Raw genomic sequence first — 21,773 nt, forward strand, 5'->3', positions numbered from 1 at the left:
GCCAAGTTCTAACTCTAACTTGTTTTCAAGTAGTATTCAATTTAACCCAAACTCTAAACATCTCTCCTTCATCTTCACTGTAACTCTGACCCTAACTCTGAATCTAGGCTTTCAGAACTAGGGTCTTGAGTCTGTTTAAGGGTGCTGGTTGGGAAGGGGAGATGATGATGCTTTTACAGATAAATGGGCCTCATCTCTGTCCTGTATGGGCCTTTTTTGACAGGAACCCCATTTTTATGTTGAGTCTGGACCAGCAGGTAGCTGCATGTCCCTGAAGTAGCCATAACTCAGGTGCTATTGGGCTGAGGACCTGTAGCTGCATGCAGCATAAAATGCTGACTCCTCAATGTTGCTTTTTAAAATCCTCAGGAAAACAGACACAAGTTGCCTTGGATCTTTATAGCTTTAGCATTCTGGCATAGTGCTTTGCACATAGTAGGTCCTTTAAAAATGTTTCTAATGGACTTACTAGAATGTAAGATTCTTGAGGGCAATGACTGTTTTCCTTTTTGTCTATGTCTCTCTCTAGCATGGTGCCTGGCACCTAGTACGTGCTTAATAAATACTTGGTTGATGGATGGATGAATGGATTTATTGAATTGAATTAGATTGAGCTGAATTCAAAGCCTCAGTGATTTGGTCTGAAATTTTGTTTCCACCTTTTCTCTGCTGACACCCCTCCATATTCTACCCTCCTCCAACCAGGGCAATCTCCTTGCTTTAAGCTGAGCACACACCCTCATTTTTGTTCTCATATCCTTGTTCCTAACATTTCCCTCTCCTCCTCCTTGCCTATCTAAAGTCCACCTTTCTTTTTATACAAGGCCCTAGGCTTCTTACAGGAAGTTTTCCCTGATTACTCTAGCCCTAACTGGATTCTTCTTTCTGAAGCTCTGTGATGCTCACAGTCTATTCCACACAATTTAGCAATCTGTTGTTCTCTAATTGTTTCTTTTGTGTGTATTGGCCCCACCAGTCAATCTAAGTCCTGAGATCAGAGACCATTCACATTTCTTTTTCTCCATAACCTTCTACCCCATCTTAAGCATTGGGTCTTGAGGACCCATAGAGGCATATTGGATTGAATTGGCTTGTAGGGTTTGGGAGGAGGGGAACCTATTCATATGTATGCTATGGAAAAGAGAGCCGTCCCTGTTGTAGATGCATCTCAAGATGGATCAGCTCAATCAGAGGGGCTGAACTGTACCCTAGGAAGAACAGAAGCTGCTGGTCTAATTGCTTTAGTCCTAAAGTGGACTCATTTACTGTTTGCCAACTTACCGAGTTCCACAGGCAGATGGTTTATTTGGAGAGAATCAATGGGAACTCAGAGTATAAGTTCATGGAAGTGGTGGTTTGGCAATCCTGGCAAAGAAGAAGCATCAATGGCCATCCCAGGACAAAAGTTGGACTAGGGCCCATAATGACTCAATCTCAGTAGCTCCAGGCCTTGGAAGAAAGTATGGGCTGACTGGAAGGGAACTCCAGAGCTCAATCCATCACTTTTTCCTCTTTCTGAATCATTTAGAGATGACTCACCTTTATATAATCTAGGGCTAGAGTTGGGGCTCAACTTTTGTTCAGGCTTAGTCTGTGACCAGGGCTGGGGTCAGTCTCTAGCCTATATATAAACCTAAGGCAGAGTCACTGGGGTACTCCCCCAGTAGGAATTTGGACTTAAAACACTGTTTCAGGGCTTGCTTCCTTCCCTGACAGCTCACCCTTATTTGTAATGGCAGCAGTTGTCTGACGTTGGAGTGTGTTTCTTCCCTTGGCCAGCCCCACAGCTGTGGCAGTGGTTTCATCCTGAGGGGTGATTCCTCTTTGCACTGGTTACTGCCCTCCTGCTGCCATTTGCCTTAGGCACAAATAATGGTAGTTACACTTCAGGTGGCCTGCGTGATGGCTGAGTTTGTGAGTGGGGGCAGAATTTTGATAGACTGGACCCTGATTAATCTAACATCAGAGTTCAGTCTAGGGCCAGAGTTAAGGAGCCAGGGCCATGACTTTGGATCTTGGCCCAGGGTGGCAGCCACTACATATGTTAGGGGAAGCTGTTATGCCCTGTCTGTGACCCTGTGAACTCCACTGGGTCTGAAAAGCTGAGCTGGGTCCAGAGTCAAGCCAGGAAATGGAATGGGGCACTTACCTTTGTCCCATAGGGGTCGTAGCCTTTGGGGCTCAGCCTGGAAATGGAGACTTAACTGTAGAAGTTCAAACTAAATGGAAAATATTATTGCATCCACTGGAACAAAAGTACCAAAAGTATTTCCTCCCAATAAGCCTCAGGAGTTCCCAGGGGGGATTCAATGAGAATTGAATTTATTGTCTTTATTTTTCACACTGTTAGATTTTGGAGGCAAGTGCCCTTGGGGTCCAGACATCTTTTTAGACAGTGGGCCTGACAGTCTGAAGCACAGCCCGCCATGGAGACAGTCTCAAGGCAGCGGGCCTTGGCATCTTAGGTCCAGTGGGCATCCATCTTCAATCAGGCAGGCAATGATACTTCCTCATAATCACCATGAGATGGCAGCAAATATACAATTTCAGGAGCAAAGCTGCTCCTCTATGATCTGACAGACTCACAGACTGGGGGGGAGGCTCAGGGAATAGGGAGAGCATAATCTCTGTTCCCAGCCTGAGGTATGAACCAGAATATTGGCTTTTCTTCAGCCAACCACCGTTCTTTTTTCAGGCCCTATCTTCCCCTCCTTCTTCCTCCTTCTCCTCCCCACCGATTCCTTCCCATTGCCTTTCTCTTCTCACTCCCCATCTTATCCCTCTCTTCCTGCTCTTAGCCAGATGCCCAGGCCTGAGATCCTGTGAGAACCAAAACTACTTATGAGACCTAGAAAACTGCTCCTAACAGACCCAGGAAGCTACAAGTAAGCACCATCCTTACCTACCTCTTCCCTCAAAGTCAAGAATTTGAGGCGGGCGGAAGAGAAGGGACTAGGCTACCAAGACAAACTATTGTATACATTGTTGAGCAAGGTCTCTGGATCAGATGTTTTTGCTTATTCCTTTTTGTCACAATAGATGGTTGAATGCATAGCAGTAAGAAAAATAACAATAATACAAAGACAAAAGGAATTAATTTTAAAAAACCATTTTGTTTGTATTTTTATTAAGGATCCACCATTCCCATAATTCTGATCTTTAAGCAGAGGTCAGATGATCACTCAAAGGGAGTGTTGTTCATGGAATTCTTGCTTAAGTACAAGGTGAATTAAAATGATATAAAAAGATTTCAGTAGAAACAAATCATATTAAACTTATTTTAAATAAGTTCAAAGATCCTAGGTTAAGAAGCCCCGGGCTAGACAGTCCCTTTGGAGTACAAGAATGATATTGATTCCCTTACCTTCCTCCAGGGCTTTTACCTTTTATTGCCTGTGGTCTTGGTTTCCTCATTTGCAAAATGAAGGAACTGAATTAGATGACCTCTAAGGTTTCTTCCAACTCTAGATCAATGATATCACATGACCTTAGAAGATTGTCAGAAAGTTATCCCTAAATGGTGAAGCTCTAATGGTGGGATTTCAGATACTACTACCCCTCCATTGGATAAACGTGAAGTCCTATACTTAGGTTAAAAAAAATCAATGACACAAGATGTGAGAGGCATGGCTGAAAACCATATTACATGAAAAATATCTGGGGGTTTTCTTGGATAGCAAAGTCAACATGAGTCAAAAAGGTTCGTGTGATCAGAGGCTGCATAGTTTAGGGAAAAGAACACTACATTTGGAATCAGGAAAGTCAAATTTCCAAAACCTATCTCATGCACTTCCTAGCTATGTAAGTTATTTAAATTCTCTAAACCTTAGTTTCTTCATCTGCAAAATGGGTATAATACTCCCCATTTCACAGGGTTGTTAGGATGAAATGAGATCATCTATGTAAAATGCTTTATAAATCTGAGAGCACTATATATATTTCAGCCATTGTTATCTTAGGCTCCATTAATAAAGGCAAAATGTCTGAGACAAGGGATATGACAATTTAGTTCAGTAGAAGAAAAACTTCCTAACAAGTAGAGTTTGTTGTTAGAAAGAAGAGGATGTTCTCTGAAGTCATGGGTCGCCCATTCACTGCAGGTCTTCAAGCAGAAACAGCCACTTTTCAGGTTTCATAGAGTTCACTGGGCCAGCCCTTAGAGATCATCTATTCCAACCTACACATTTTATAGATGAGAAGACAGAGGCCAGAGAGAAGGAGTAGTGTATGGTGGCTCACACTGGTAGTGTGTGACAAGAGTTTGGCTTTGAATCTAGGTCCTCCATTCCAAGTAAAAGGCTCCTTTCCCTATGCCACCTACACTGTCTCTCTCTATTGTCAAAGGGGACCCCTGAAGTCTCTGAGATACTGTGATTCTTGGAGGTGGAGGGGAAAGAAAGGAGAAGAAAGCAGGACAGCTTAATAAGCAGCAGCCAGGGCAGCACTGATTGAAAGCAGAGTTCCAGGTTGGGAGGTGGCATGACAGGCCTGGGTCAGGATAGACCCACCCTACAGACTAACAGTGAAGAATTCATGGGAATCTGGTCCAGGAATGTCCCCATTATAAGCAGTTGTTGGTGGAAGAACAAAAGAGGGTAGGCTCTCCTTAAAACAGCTCCCTAAAGCCCCTGAGAAGAAGCCAAAGAATCTGGTATGATCTGACAGTTCCTGGGCGGGGGGGGGGGGGGGGGGGGGGGGGGGGGGGGGGGGGCGGGGGGGGGGCGGTGAAGTAGAACAATGAAGACAAGTCTCCTTGTGGGATGCTGTGTCCTGAGAATGGATACAGGCTCCAAGAAGGATCTGACCTGCCTGGTTCAAAGACTGTCCTTATAGGTCTAAAACATACCAAGTGCCTCACACTTTGATCTTCTATTATGCCTTTCCTGTCTTGGTCCCATCAAACAGAGCATTGATCCCAAATACATCCACCATAACCACCACCAGGCCTGGGTCCCATCCCAGAAACCTGTGAAACTTGGAAAACGTGGGACCTCTGTGGCACAGGCCAGTGGCTCAGAGAGCTCTATTAAATCCTTAGGGGAGCGAAATAAGCAGAGTTCACATCCCACAAAGCATCTGCTAACTGCAGTCAAATTCCCTTAGCAGTGAGGGCCACACAGAGAGAGACTGCCGAGGGTAGCCAAGTGGGAGGTTGTCTGCATTTCCCTGTCTGCATGTCTGCCTAAGCTGTCTGGTCTATCTTCCTGCCTGCTTTAGGAAACTGTTCCTAGAAGATCTGAGAATCTACCCTCCCTAGCTTTCCCCTCACAGTAGAGTTGCCAGGATTACTCAAGCAGAATATTTATAAACTGTAAGATGATGTCTCTAAATCAAATGTTTTTGTTTAATCACTTTTGTCATAAACGAAGGTTTACTTCCTATCTGTCTGTCAATCAATCAATCAATCACAAAGCATCTATTAAGTGCCTACTAAGCACATAAGGCTTAGCTGCTAGGGATATAGACGAGCAAAAACAGTCTCAACCCTCAAGAAGCTTATGGTCTAGCCCAGGGAGACAGCATGTGCATATATAGGTATATTCCATGGAAAATAAGTGCAAAATTGATACAAAGTGATTTTGAAGGAGGCATTAGCTACTAGGAAAGGCTTCATGTAGAAGGTGATGCTTGAGCTGAAGGATGCTTCTTTCCCTGAAGGAAACAAAGCACTCTGAAAGTTGAAGGGGAGGAAGGAGTATGTCCCAGGCATAGGTGACCTTGAGCACAAAGGTCTGGCAGATGGAGTGCTCCTTGTTAAGAACAGCAAGGAGTTCATTTGGCCACAGAGCAGTATGCATGGAAGTGAACTATGTGTAATGAGGCTGCAGAGGTGGCTGGGGCCAGCTCCTGAAAGTCTTTACGTATGTCCTATATATCTGCCTGCATCGGCTTGCTCCAGGATGCCAAAGAAGGGGTATGTTGGAGTGAATTTTCCTTTGCTATATGGGATTAGATGGCTGCTGAGGTCCCTGCCAAATTCTCAAATTCTGTAATTCTATGGGTGCTGCCCAGGAAGAGAAGGGACTAGTGCTGAAAGCTAGGAACATAGTTGTAATAATGCTAACAGGGTTGAGCCCTCCCCACAGAAATGGTGTTGGAGTGCCACAGGGTTCCCCAGAGGAACTAGAGCAATGCAAAGGACAGTCAAGGTGAACTCTGGAAAAGAGGGATACAAGGAGGGGCAGGCACGGTGAAACCAAGGAGTCTAGGCAGAAAAAGTGGAACTGAGCTCCTTACCATTCTCCAAACTTTTATGCTGAATTTCAGTTTTCCTTTTATTTATTTCTTCTTTTTAAATCCTGTTTCTCTCCCTGGGGCATCTAATCTATTATTTAACATGGGATTGTGATATTGAAACTCCTGGACAAATTGAAAATTATTTGTGCTTGAGTTTTCAGGCGTGGAGCTGAGGCAGCTGGTTTCCAGGGAAGTCTTAGGGAAAAAGATACTGTCATCAAGGAAATGGCAGTTTGCCCTGAGTAGGAAGGCCCTGGGCCAGCTACCAGCCAGTTGGGGATGTGCAACAGGCAACAGAGATTGGGGTGGAGTGGAGGGCGGTTAGAATCTAGGGTCATTTGGCCAGGTAAGGGTAAGCCTCAGCCATGTGGAAGCTAAGCATTTCCTTCTCCCCCGCCTCACAAGTCAGCCTGATGTACTGAGAGCACACAGAAGCTGGGGTCGTTAATTTCCAAATGGCATTTCACTCTGAAAACACAGTAAACATTTCACGTGGGCCAGAGCCCTCTCACGAGGTATTTGCAGGCGTAATCAGTCACCCTGACCCCAGCGTCCATCCCTCCAGAAAGGCCTTGATCGCAGGAGAATTAATGACATGGGAGAGGTTTCTCACTAACATTTTTCAGGGGCTGGGCTCTGAACGAGTGGCAGCCAGCTTCTCCTGCTGTAATGGACTTCACCTAATGTAATGTTGACAAACAATCAGATGGCTAAGGAAGAGGACCAAAGGGACAAGGGATCAGAGAGCCAACCTCCCACTGAGTGTGGACATGCCTGACAGAAGACAAGCCAGAGCCCAGAGCAAAAATGTCAGCGAGGGAGCATCTTTATCCTGTGGGACCAGGGAACTGTCTTTACTGGCAAGTGAGAAGGGTGATCCCATAGACATGACTCCAAGGCACTGCTTACCCAAAATGTGAACATACATAGACGTGAAGAGCTCAAAGACATAGAGAGCCAAATGCAGGTGTGCACACACAGCAATTCATACTATACCCAGATATACACGGTGTAGATGTGCACCCCACACACACATGAATGTTAACTGCCCTCTAGAGAGCTATAATCTGGTGACAGGGCCACAGTCTTGTGACATGGACTTTATCTACCTTTCCCATTCAGAAGGATCCCTGCCAGGAACCTGAGAGGACCAAGAGAGGGGGCCAAGATCAGGCAGAGGCCTTTGGATGAAGCTTTGGGTTTGAGTTAGGGGAAGGGAAAGAGTGTGAGTATGTTAGAAGGTAAGTGACAGAGATAAAGATGAGCTGTTGTGAACTGGATCCTTGCCTCTGCACCTGGTCACTCTCTGACCACAGACAAGTCTCCTAGGTAGGATGTGTTCTCACTGCCTGAAACCAAAAAGGTATCACCACTCTGAGCCAAGCCACTGAGTCCCCAAAAGCCTACACCCAGGCCTGAAGAACTATGCAAAAGTAGCTGAGCTGAATGAGGCTTCACGATCAAGACACAGGACACTGTTTCCTCTTTTTGGTGGTTCCTCCTCTGGGTTCTAATTCTTCCTTACAACATTTTCTTTTTTGGTTTTCTTTTTTTCTTCCTTATTTTTATATTTTTTGTATTTTATATTATAGATATATAGATATAGATATAGATATATAGATATAGATATAGATATAGATATAGATATAGATATAGATATAGATATAGATATAGATATAGATGTAGATACAGATACAGATACAGATAGATATAAATATAGATATAGATATAGATATAGATATAGATATAGATATAGATATAGATATAGATATAGATATAGATATAGATATAGATATAGATATAGATATAGATATAGATATAGATATAGATATAGACATAGATATAGCCCATATCAGATTGTACGCTGTCTTGGGGAGGGTGATGGGGAGGAAGGGGCAGAAAAATTTGAAACTCAAAAGCATATGGAAGTGATTGTTGATAAATCAAAATAAATTAATAAAAAAAAAGACACAGGGCATATCAGCACTAGAGTAGACTGAGTCAGAAAGACAAACCTTTTAGTGACTTGCTCAGGAGCATCCCATGTGGGTGAGTGCCATAGGGCCAATGCTGTCCAAAAAGACCAAATGACCTATCCATATTGGTAGAACATCAATTCAACATTTATTAAGTATCTACTATGTGCAATACAGAGACAGTATAGCTTAATGGAGAGAGAGCTAGCCTGAAGACCTGGGTTCACATCTTACCTCTGAAACAAATTATCTGTGTGAGTCCAAGCAAATCACTGAATCATTCAGTTCCCCCAGGTAATTCTCTAAGATTACGAGTTGCAAAGTAATTATATATCTACATTAGTGGAAATAGTTTCCTTCCTGGGGAGTCCCCTAAACTGCTGATGAAATCACAGGTCTTACCAATGGCAGGCACTGAACTTACAGAAATACAAGCTAAGGAGTTCCTGCCTGTAAGCGGCTTATATTCCACTAAATGAACAAGTAGTCATAGGTCATGACTTGTTTCAGAGTAGGAGATGAAAAGCACTGAAAACATGTTCTCCATTGTTCTTCCTGCTTGTTTTCTTGCTGAATTGATTTTTTTCTTTCATTTTTATTCTTTGTTACAAGAAATAGCTCTCTGGAGAAGGGAGGAAAAGGGATATGTTTGGAAATGTTGCTGTTTGGTTGTGTCCAACTCTTCATGACCCCATTTGGGGTTTTCTTGGCAGAGATACTGGAGTGGTTTGCCATTTCCTTCTCCAGCTCATTTTATAGATGAGGAAGCTAAGGCAAACAGAGTTAAGTAACTTGCCCAGGGTGACACAGCTAGTAAGTGTCTGAGGCTAGATTTGAATTCATGAAAATGAGTCTTCCGGACTCCAGGCCCAGAACTTTGTCCACTGCACCACCTAACTGTCCCATTTGTGAATGAGGATAGTGTAAAAACAAAAGATGTCAATAAAAATTAAAAAGGGGGAAAATAATGTAAATTCCTCAAGGATAGAGACTGTTTCATTCTTGTCTCTGTATGCCCAGCTCCTAGCATGTTGATGTGGGACTAAGCAGCCTTTTGGGAGCCAGAATTCCTACATTTCCATGAGGGAAATGGAAATTCCTCTTGGTCTCAACTAAGATATTATCCTATAGGATAATAGGATTGAGAACTGGAAGGGACCTTAGAAACCCCCTCGTTTTACAAATCAAGAAACTGAGTAGTAAAATGGCTTTCCCAAGATCACATTAATAGTAAGTAAACACAGTTGCAGTAGAAAACCCAGGCTTTCTAAATCCACTATGTTCTGCTGAGTCTTTCCTGTCTGCCTCCATCCTAATGTGCTCAGGCTTTCTCCTATTACAGCAGCTCTGTCTTCGGTAATATCTGTAAATCTAGGAGCTCAAGCCATATGTATCCAGCTTCACATGGATACTCTGGTACCAATATTCTTGGGCCTGTGGGCACTACTCAGGGCCACGAGACCTCCTTCAGGAGCTTTCCTCTTGAGACTTGGTATGAATTGTCGAGGGACCTTATGCTGCCAGGGAGTAACTGAATCTATAACATTTGGATGGGAGAAGTGGCTTTTCTTTTGGTCTTTCAAGCTTTGAAAGGAAATTGCTGAGATACTAAGATGCTCCAATATTAACAGTGTTACCAGGAGAAAGAAGGAAAGGAGGAGAGTAAGGGGAAGAAGAAAAAGAGAAGGACAAAATGTTATCATTCCCTGACTTCCAGATGGCTATGAGAAATTCAGTGTTTTCACTTGGTCACATGGGCAAATTCTCAACTTCAGTCATAGAGGACCCCTAACCCTATTCAGTCCTGGAAGACTTTGTTCCTGAGGGATTCACTCCCATGGATACCTCAGTCTTAGAGAGAACATGATTCTGTCCAATTCAACAAACATTGAATACTTACCATATACTACACTCAAAGCCAGAAATTCAAAGACAAAAATGAAACAGTCCTTTCCCACAAGGTGTATACATTCTTTTTTTTTCAAGTTTTATTGCATTCTTTTGTTTTTGCATAAATTTCATTTCCAAATATACCTCTCTTCTTCTCCTCCCTCCCTTGTAATAAAGAATAAAAAAAGAGAGAGAGAAAAATAATTTTGGTAAAACTCAGTTATATATCTAATAGTATATGCAATGTTCCATATCTACAGTCCTCCACCTCTATAAAGAAACAGGAAGGGAGGGGAACTACATTGGCACATTTTGCTTTTTCAGTTAATTTTTAAAAAATTATCAAGTATTTATTTTTCTCCCTCTTAAAAATAAAACAAAAACAAAAACAGAATCCTTATGCCAAATAAGCTTAGTAAAGCAAAACAAATTCCATATTGGCCATGTCCAAAAATATGTGTTTCATTCTGTATACTAGTGCATCACTTCTCTGTCAAAAGGTGGGCAAAATTCTTTATCATCAGTCCCCTAGAATCATGAGTGATCACTGCATTGATCAATGTTCTTTAAGCCTTTCAAAATTATTCATGTTTACAATGTTATGTTATACATTATTCCCCTGATTGTACTCACTTCTCTCTGAATCAGTTCACATAAATTTTCCCAGGTTTCTCTGCAACTGTTCCTTTCTTCATTTCTAACTGCAAATAGTATTCCACCACATTCATACCATAATTTGTTCAGCCATTCCCCAAATGATTAGCATCACCTTAGTTTCTAGTTCTTTGCAACTATAAAAAGAATTGCTATACATATTTTTGTACATATAAATCCTTTTCTTCTTTCTTTGATCTCCTTGGGTTATAAGCCTAGAAGTGGTATTGCTGGGTTGAGACATGCACATTTTAGTAACTTTTGGGCATAGTTCCAAATTGCTTTCTAGAAAGATTGGATCAGTCCACAGCTCTAACAGCAGTATATCAATGTATCTATTTTCCTGAGGCCAAGTGAGGTGAATTTTCAAGTTTAAATTCTACTGGAACACAGCATATATACAGGTAAGTAAATAAAACTCATATGCAAATTAATAGTCAATATGAATTTATTAAGCACTTACCATGTGCCATACTGTGCTAACCTAAGCACCAGGGATACAAGAAAAGGCAAACAGTTCCTGCCCTCAAGGAACTCATATTCCTTTTTTTTCTTATTTAATATTTTATTTCTTCCCAATTGCATGTAAAAGCAATTTAAAATTGTTTTTCAACTTTTGATTTCCAAATTCTCTCCCTTCCTCCCTCCCTCCCTCATTGAGAAGGCAATCAATTAGACATAGATTATACATATGTAGTCATGCAAAATACATTTCCATGTAAGTCATTCTGTGAAAGAAAACACAGACCACAAAACCCCAAGTAAAACAAAGGAAGTAAAGAAGAAGTATCTTTGATCTACATTCAGGCTCTACCAGTTCCTTCTCTGGAGATGGACAGCACCTTGCATCATAAGTCCTACAGAATTATCTTGGATCATTGTATTGCTGAGAATAGCTAAGTTATTCATAGTAGATCATCATATAATATTGCTGTTACTGTGTATAGTGTTCTCCTAGTTCTGCTCATTTCACTTTGCATCTGTTCATGTAAGTCTTTCAGATTTTTCTGAGAGCATCAGGCTCATCATTTCTTAAAGAACAATAGTATTCCATCACAATCACATGCAACAGCTTGTTCAGCCATTAACCAATTGATGGACATCCCCTCAATTTCCAATCTTTGCCACCACTAAAAGAACTGCTATGTATATTTTTGTGTACATAAGTCCTTTTCCTTATTGTTTTTTATCTCTTTGGGACACAGACCTATTAGCGGTATTGCCGGGTCAAAGAATATGCATGATTTTATAGCCTTTTGGGCATAGTTCCAAATTGCTCGCCAGAATGGTTGAATCGATATACTTCACCAATTGTACATTAGTGTTTTAACTTTCCCACATCCCCTCCAACATTTGTAATTTTCCTTTTCTGTCATATTAACCAATCTGACATGTGTGAGGTAGTAACTGAGAGTTGTTTTAATTTGCATATCTCTCATCAATAGTGATTTAGAGCATTTTTTAAAATATGACTATAGATAGCTTCAATTACTTTGTCTAAAAACTACCTGCTCATATCCTTTGACCATTTATCAATTAAGACATGGCTCTTATTTCTATAAATTTGACTCAGTTTTCTATAGTTTGAGAAATGAAGTCTTTATCAGAGAAACTCACTGTAAATTTTTTTTTCATAGTCATGATTACCAACTATGTATTTCCCTGCATCCTATTTTCCCTGTTTATCCTACTCTCTCACTCCTTTTACCCTGTCCATTCTCAAAAGTGTTTTGCTTCTGACTTTTACCTCCCCCAAACTGCCTTCCCTTTTATCAGCTCCCTTCCCCTTCTCTTATCCCTTTCCCTTTCTAATTTCCTGTATGATAAGATAGATTTCTACACCCAATTGAGTGTGTATATTATTCCCTTTGAGCCAATTCTGATGACAGTAAAGTCTATGTGCTTCCCTCCCTGCTTCCCCCCACCTCCCCCTCCACTGTAAAATTTCTTTCAGGCCTCTTTATGTCCTAGAATTTATCCCATTCTATCTCTCCTTTGCCCTTTCTCCCAGTGCATTCTTCTTTCTCATCCTTTAATTTTTTTTTAGATAATCATACCATCACATTGAACTCACACCTCTGCTTTCTGTCTTCTAACTGCCCTAATAACGAGAAAGTTTTTAGGAGTTATAAATATCATTTTCCCATGCAGGAATATAAACCTTATTGAATCTCTTACTATGTCTCTTTGCTGTTTACTTTTTTATGCTTCTTTTGCATCTTGTATTTGAAAGTCAAATTTTCTATTCTGCTCTGGTCTTTTCACCAAGAATGTTTGAAAGTCCTCTGTTTCATTGAATGTCCATTTCCCCCTGAAGGATTACACTCAGTTTTGCTGGGAAGGTGATTCTTGGTTCTAATTCTAGCTCTTTTGCCCCTTGTATTGTGCACTGGTTTGTGAGTGACCACAAGCATGCTTTTCAACCCTGCAACTGTGATCAGAGTCCCTGATCCCCTGTGGCCACAAGTTCTGCTGTGTTAGGATTCCTCCTTGCATTGAGACTAAGACCCAGGACTTCAACCTAGATCCAAGTATAGGCAATGCAACAGAGTCCTGCCCCTGGTGCCAGCAAAGGGACTCCAGCAAATCTTCTTCTAACCCACTGTCAGATCCCCTTACCATTTATGGGTTGAGATGTCTGGAAATCACCACTGCTACCTCTAATTCAGTCACCTTGAGGCTTACTTCTGGTTTGCTGGGGCCCAGTCTGCACTGACTGCACTGCTTTTCCACCTTGGTGCAACAAACCTTTCTTGCCAATTTTCTAAGTTGTCTTGGACTGGAAAATGGTTTCACTCCATGTTTTTGTGGGTTCTTCTACTTTAGAGTTTGTTTAGAGTCATTGTTTAAAGGCTTGGAGGAGAGCCTTTACTCCCCCATCTTGGCTTTGCCTCAGGAGCTCACATTCTAATGAAGGAGAGCAACAATATAAGGGAATCTCAAGAGAGAAAAGGCGTTAACAACAATGGGCCTCTCGTAGGAAATGGTAGCTAAGCTGAATTGAAGGAAGCTTCACGAAGGTAAGAAGGGAGAGCATTCTAGACGTGGGGCACATTCTAGACCTGGGTAAAGGCACCAAGACAGGAGATGAGATGTCATTTATGGGAGACATAGAATAAGTCATCTTGGCTAAAAGAGAGAATATATGAAGAAAAATTAGGTGGGATTCAGATTATCGAGGTCCTTAGAATTTTCTATTTTTATCCTATAGGCAGTTGGGAGTCACTAAAAATTTTGAAACAGAGGGAGGGACATGTGTTCAAAGCTGTGTTTAATAATATCAGCTTGGCAGCTTTGTGAAAGATAGTTTGGAAGAAGGAGGTAGTGGTAAACCAATTAGGAGATTATTGGAATAGTCTAGGTGACAGGTGTTGAGGGACTGAACCAAGATAAAGGCTGGGTGAGTGATGAGAAGGGGGCAGATAGGAAAATAGTATAGAGTTAGAAGGGCCAAGACTTGGCAGGCAATTAGATATGGAGAAGTGAGGGACAAGGCTGTAAATATTGGTTATTAGAAGCATGGTGATACTGTCAACAGAAATAGGGACACTTGGTGGAGAGACAGACTTAGATGAGGGGGGGTGGATATAGTAAGTTTCATTATGCAACATGTTGTGTTTGAGATGCCTAAGGAACACCCAGGCAGACAAGTCTGGCAGGTAATAAGGAACTAGTGATCAGGAGAGATATTGACACTGGATATATAGATTTGAGAGTCTGAATAAGGATATTAATTGAACCCATGGGAGCTGATGACATCACCAAGGCACTGAGTATAGAGAAAGGAGAAGAGAAAAAGGGCCCAGGATAAAGCTTTGGTGGGTGCCCACACTTGGCAGGAAATGAGGATGACCAAGAAATAGAGGCAGAGAAGGAATGATCAGACAGGAGAGAAGAGAAACAAGACAAGATTTGACATGTAAGCCCAAGGATGAAGGAACAACCAGGAGGAGGTAGTGGTTACAACAGCAAAAGTTTGAGGCTTTAAAAAATAGACACCGCAAGTATAAAAAAGGGAGCACATGCTTACATAGCAATTTGTGTGAGGATCTGGGAATTTGAGTGTCCTGCATATTCAATGTGAGTCAACAGTATGATATGGAAATCCAAAAAGCTAATATCATCTTGGGCTCTGTTGAGAGAATTGCTCCCAGCAATAAGAATGCAATCATCCCACTCTGCTCTAGTTAAATCACACCTGAAGTATTTTGTTCAGTTCTAGTCACTACATTTTTAGGAAAGACACTGATGAGTTGGAGAGCATCCTCCTTAGCTGGAGGGTAGCTGAGATGGTGAAAGACCTAGAGTCCATGCTCCATGAAGACTGGTTAAAGGAACTGGCTGTTTAGGCTGGAGAAGAAAAGACTCAGATGGTACAAGATAAATGTGTTCAATTATTGGAAGGATTACCATATAAAAGATTTCATTTTATCTCCTTGGCCCCAAAAGGCAAAGCTAGAAATAATGGGAGGAACTTGCAAAGAAATACACTTAAATCTGATCAAAGAAAAGCACTGGTAAACATTAGAATGGGAAGTCTCAAGATAGTAGATTGCCCTCTTCAGGGGTCTTCAAGCAAAAACTAGGTGACTAGTTGTCTCAAGTATTACAAAAGATTCCTTTTGGGATGTGGGTTGGAGTAGGTGGTTGATAAGGTCCCTGTCAACTCTGAGATTAGGTGATTCTCTGATTTTGTGAAGAAAAAAAAAAACAACTAACGTGACTTATAGTATGGCGAGGACAGAGAAAAGACCATTGGAGTTTTCAGCCAGTGATTCATGACAACTTGGAGACAATACTTTTAGTCGGATCAGAAAACAGATTGCAAGGGATTGGTAAATGTGTAGGCAGTAAGGAAATGGAGGCAACATCTGAAAAAAGGGAGACAAGATATAGAACAATAGTTAAGAGTGGATGACAAGGTCAAAGGCAGATTATTTTTTAAGGGAAGGGGGAGAGATCTGGATATATTTGTGGGTGGCAGGGGAAGAGATGGTAAATGTGGAGAGGGAAGATGAAAGAAGAAATGATGGAGAGGAGCAAGTTCCTGGAACAGCTAAGGGAGGGTGGCCAGGCTTGGCAAGAAGAAGGGTCCTTTCTTTATCAAACAATGAAAGATACTTAAGGGGTTTTGAGGAATGAAGCAGGGAGGAAGGGAGAAGAGTGAATTGTTGATGAATGGCTTCTCTGTCTTCTCAAATAGAAGGTGAGGTCCCCTGCTAAGACTGAGGGGTAGGAATGGTTTAGGAGTAGAGAGAAAAGGGTTTGGAAAAGCATGCTAGAGAGTCAATCAGTGAACAATAAAATGGTTGCTGTGCAGCAATGACAGTCCAGTTGATGGTGAATAACAAATCTGTAGGACACTTAGTCAATATGGTTGGGAAAACCAGAGTCCTATGAATCATTCTTAGGGAAACCTGGCTCTTAAGGTAACATCACTCCAAGTGAGACTTAAGTTCTGGGAAGATTCTCCTCCTAGGGAGACATCAGAGGACCATGGACTCTTCAAGTTGAATGGATATCATTATCCTTCCTGCCCCCCAGGTTCTCCACCTTAGTCTTCCTCAGCTTCTCACTCTCCCTCAAATATATATATATATAATCAGTTCTCAAGTCTTATTGATTCCATCTTCACATCTGTCACATACACCCCTGTTACACACAACAGAAAGAAGTATATGATATGGCTCAGGTCCCTAAAGGAGTTTACAATCTAGTTGGGGAGATGTTACCTCTAAAGATATCACATAATGCATGATATAGGGTATCCCCCAAATAGATACTTATGTTCCCATAACTTTTCTTTGTTTTATTCCTCAAATACACTTAAGTTATTAATGACCAAAGTATGTATGCATTTGGGGGGATACCTTGTATACAAGACAAGCCAGAGGATTGGCACAGGTTGTAAGTACAGGAAGGGACCACCATGGGCTGGGATGATCACAAAAAGTTTTATAGTAGAGCCAGGACTCAGTTTGGGCTTTAAAACTGGCTCAGAGTATTATGGAGGGAGCTGTAGACACAAAGGTGTAAAATCAAGAAAATAGGGCATGTACAATGAGTCTCTTTTAGGATTAGATGTCACAGAAAAACAGCATTTTTACAAACTTGATTGTCTGAGGAAGCCAAATTATCTAACTAACTAAAGAATTCACTGACAAACGGGTAAAAAAGTTCACATTAGCCTTCTAGGTGACTTCAGTCCTGAAGGATCTCCTTCAGAGAGTGATGGCTCACATGAGTTCAAGAGAAAAACAAATGGGAGGCAAATATGTATCAGCAAGGCACTGACCCTGCTTTTCTGACCTGGGAAGAAGTCAGGAATTTAGGGAATTCCATGCCCTTCATTCAGCATAGTCTACAAAATGTAGTTAGGCCTTTTATACCCATCTCATTGACCTCTCTGAATATGAGTCTGGCCCTCCCAGACTGGAAGCTCATTGAGGGCAGGGCCCAGCTCTTCTTGTCCTCTGTCTGATCTGTTCCTTTAGAATCTGGATCCAGAATGATGAAATAAGTACTTGCCAAATGGCCTGTCCAAACAAGCCGTTGATTGGCAGAAGTTGGATTATGAATCTGCTCTGAAGCAGGTCAGATGTTCTAAAGTTGTTTTGTTTGGGGGTAGAGCGTGGAGAGAGGGGAAGCCCCTTCCTGGAAGCAAAGGGACTGTCATCAGCACAGTTCAGAATTCTGTACTTTTCCCCAGGAGCCCTCACAGCAGCCTTTTTCTTCAGCTGCTTCATGTGTTCAGGGAGTAATGCAGACACACCCTCTAATCAGGGGGCTGTCAGCGAGCATCACCACCTTGGCAGGGAAATACAGACAGGAAAAACAATAGGAAGAAAACTTGGAGAGCCAAAGGATTATGGAAGGAGTAGCTCTATTGAGTGAAGGCGATAGATAATGGAGAGGAAGGGGTCAAAGAAAAATGTACTGATAGGACAGATACCAACACATGGGTTTTCCTCACACAAGTTGGGAAGCATATTGTATTTAGAGTCAAAGGACCTGGGTTTATAGTCTAATTCTAACCCATAAACACTTGTGTTACCCTGGGCAAGTCACTTCTTCTCTAGTGAAGCATAAAATGAGGGAGCTGGGCCAGATGATCTTCAAGGTCCCTTCCAGCCCTAAATCTATGATCCTGTTGTAGTTCATACAAGCTTGGAACACGCTTATTCCAACTTGCACTCTCACCCATGAGTCTCAGCTATATTGCTCATTCAGGATTCTCAGGGTACCCCAGAGGAGTCAAGATGATTCTTTAAAATGCCATTGACTCTAGCCCTTACTGCTAGGTGTGCTTTTCCCACTAAGATTGTCAGCTGAGAATCAATGAGCCATCCTTAGGTTTTAGAAAGGGGTATTTACTAAGGTGAAACAGTAAGAACAGTTGGTATAAAACACTCCTCTCCCTCCCCAAAATCCTGACATATTATCCCACAAGTACATACAGAATCCTAGGAAAAGAGGATTCAAGCTTACAGAGCACATGTTGCAAAGGGGTCATTCACAGCTCCTGGCTGCTGGAAGATCTTTTTTCCCATGCACGGAATGCTCTAGGGTTTCCCATCAAGCATGGTGAATCTACATTTGTCCTCTCCTTGACTCTTGATGTAGACACTGATGCCATCTGCTGTTGTCCCAGGGAGACAGTAATAGAACATGGTGGAAAGATGGGCAATCCAAAACCTTCCAGATCATTCTGAGAGGAGATGTAGGACAAGGACAAAGCCTTTCCTGAGCCAAACGATCAGGGTGTTTAGTTAGCTCCAATTTCTTGAATTTTCCAATTCTAGCTAAACTTGATGCTTTTATGTTGGACTCAGACAACATGATAAAATCTCTCAGCCAATTTGAACAGACCCTGTGTGGCATTGCCTCACTCTATCAAATGGCTTTCAAAGACTTCACACTTGGGCTAAGGACTATGATTGATGTAGGGTGGGGTCACTTGATTAAATGAAATCAATGAACCCCATCCTACTCTTCCATACTAAGTAATAGTAATAATAACTCACATTCCCATAGAACTTTAAGGTTTACAAAGCACTTCCTCAAAATGGTGCAGTGAAAGAAACTATCATACCTTTTTCACAGATAAGTATACACAGAAACCAAAGGATAGAGACATGTAGAAACCTATATACAGATAGACATATACCCACATACACACACTACTTAGATTAAGGCAATTGCCTGTCCTCATCGGGTTCCCAGACTGATGTCATAAACTCCCTCTGATGGCTCAAGAAAGCTTGGGAAGATTTCAATAGGGAAGGTCAATTTCCCTCAACACTTAAAAAAAGGAAAGATACCTCTGACCTAGTAAGAAGGAGGCTTTTAGCATGGTCAGACAAGCCAGAGAGAAACTGCAACTGAAATTAATTGTGGAATATGAGCACAGAGAAAGGAAGCCTCACTCCTAGGCTTTCATTTTCACAGGATTTGTGAAGTGAACCTAAAGATGTTCTAGTCTAATCCCCTCATTTTATACATGAGAAAACTGGGGTCTGCTGAGGGGAAATGACTTTGCCAGAGTCTCACAGTCATTAGAAGAGCCAGAATTTGAACCCAAGTCCTCTGAATCCAAATTCAATTTTCTTTCCATGACATTACATAATTATCTTCATCTCTCCTGGAAAATGGGCAGAGCTACATCCACAACTGCCCCCTAGGCTAGCAGATGAAAACTGGAGGACTTAGGGAATAGGTTGAGGAATTTGTGCCAATGCTCAGTGCCTGCTCTCAGAAGCCGGAGGGCAAAAGTTTCTACTCTAGGGAAGGTGTGACTGGGTTGATAACGCAATCTTCAACTGAACTTGGTTCTCTTTCCTTAAAAGAACACTGATTCTCAGGCAGTTTTCTAACCAGAAGCCATATAAAGTCAGAGTGAAGACTGATTGAAAATATCTGGAAACATGAGCCCCTAGGAGGAGGAGTTGGATCGGACTTACAATCTGCACGTTATCCTTTTAGCACATTTTCAGGAGAACTTTGAAATATATCCAAATTTGTGCTTGAAAACTTGAACTACAAAGACTTCATTACTAACCAAATTTTGATATTCACCCAAATTGTCTTTGAATAGATGCTCACACCAAATCCAGACCACAGGACCAGAGCAATGGAGTAAGATGGTTTTTCACTTACTGTGGTAGTTCAATGTGGCCTCCATTCCTGATTACGTATCCAATAAGATCTTACGTCTGGATGGACATTTCTACAATGACAATGATAAACAGTTTATCACACGTAGCATATAATAACTCAGTACAAGAGGTGTTCAATGTCTGGCCAGACTCTTTGAAGGCACTAAGATGTCAATTATACTCCAAACTACTTTCCTTACTGACATGTCTCTGTTTAGGAAGAGGATACTGAGATTCTAAATTTTGGAAATTAAAGACACAGTTCTACTTAGGAAATTAATTGTGTCTTTAAATGGCTCTTTCTGTCTCTGTTCATTCCCCATACTTAACACTTTTCTTGGCTGCGTGTGGACAAGTTGTGCTAGAAGTGAGATTTTGAAAACCGGCCATGTTGGAATTCAAAATAAAATGGAAGCTTTTGCTTTGGGGTCAGCAGCACCATAGTGAGGTTGTCGCTTAAACAATGACACTCGGTATCTCTGTAGTTCTATGAATACTTTTGAAGTGTCATATTAAAACCAATCTCTTGGCCTTGAGGCAAAGAGAAGCAATTAGTCTTGGAGTTGTGAATAAATAAAAATCCATTTATATACCCGTCCTTGACATGTACCTTGCAAATCTTAGAAACTTCATCTAGTGGGAAAAGAAATGTTAAATCGTGAATACCAATACTAATCATGCTGCAATGTTGCTTCCGAAAACTGTTTAGTTTATAGCAATCTTTTAAGTATTAATTCATATGTATATATTCATACATATTGAAATGCAAAAACAAAGCAGGCCTTCCTAGAAAAAAGAACCCAGTTGTTGCATATGGAAGACACACCTTCTAATCTTGTGGATGGCAATGTGGACAGAAAAATGAACAGTGTCCTTTCTCAGAAAACACAAACCATCTGATTAAGGTGTGTGAAATAGTATGGATTTTAATGTATATAGGGTTTTAATCCTCAAACACCTGCCTTTGTGCTGTTATCTTGATTCCTCTGAAAGAATTTTTGTCTGATTTGTCCAGTACCACCGGGAAGGGCTACATAAAGGCAGTGCAAAGCCCCACTACTTCTCAGCATACAGTCCAGTCCAATCCCTTGATTTTAAGAATCATAATAATAACTCACTTTTAAATAGTGTTTTACATTTACAAAGCACTTTATAAATTCATTATCTCATTTGATCTCACCTCCTGTCCATTTCCTCTGGCCTCAGCTGTCTGAGAAGAACAGGCATCTCCTCCAGGGCTTTCAGGATTTCCGGCCACTTTAGCTGGGTCTACCCAGACAAAATAGAGCAGAGTACTGCAGCAATAATCGGGATAATGAAGGTCCCGGCCCACTTCTGTTTCCCTTATATGGCTAGTTCAGCTATGGTTGGCCAGAGGGTACCAGTTTATGTGAGTAACTGTCTCAGTTCTTCAATTGGTTTGTATACACAGACTGGCCCAGAAGAGGAATGGGAAAGGACGCTGCCCCATAAGGCTACCCTCCCTACCAGAATGATTGCTTTGACCCAAGAAGAGCTGGAGAATACTGCCCACATATGTCTGCTTTGGGCTTATCTCCCACCACACTCGCTGAGGAGAGAGCAAGGGAGGCAGAAAACCACCAATGCCTTTTGTCCAGTCTCATGCAGGCGACAAGGAGCTGCTGTGGCCCCCAGAACTGGCTACAAATTAAATTGCCAACGACCCAAGAACCCTGGCTGTGGGGATGAGCACAGGGCTGGAGGCTCTGGGTTTTGATGATGCTCGGAAACCCAGCTGGCCTGGTGGGACTAGGCCAAGGCCAGGCCAGCCCAACCCAGTAAGGGGAGAGGGAGGGAGAGTGCATCCCCAGCTCTTCGCTGACCTAGTTCTCATTCCCCT

Source organism: Phascolarctos cinereus, unplaced genomic scaffold, assembly GCF_003287225.1.
Source record: "Phascolarctos cinereus isolate Bilbo 61053 unplaced genomic scaffold, phaCin_HiC Scaffold_2;HRSCAF=192, whole genome shotgun sequence".
In the NCBI taxonomy this organism is placed as follows: Eukaryota; Metazoa; Chordata; class Mammalia; order Diprotodontia; family Phascolarctidae; genus Phascolarctos; species Phascolarctos cinereus.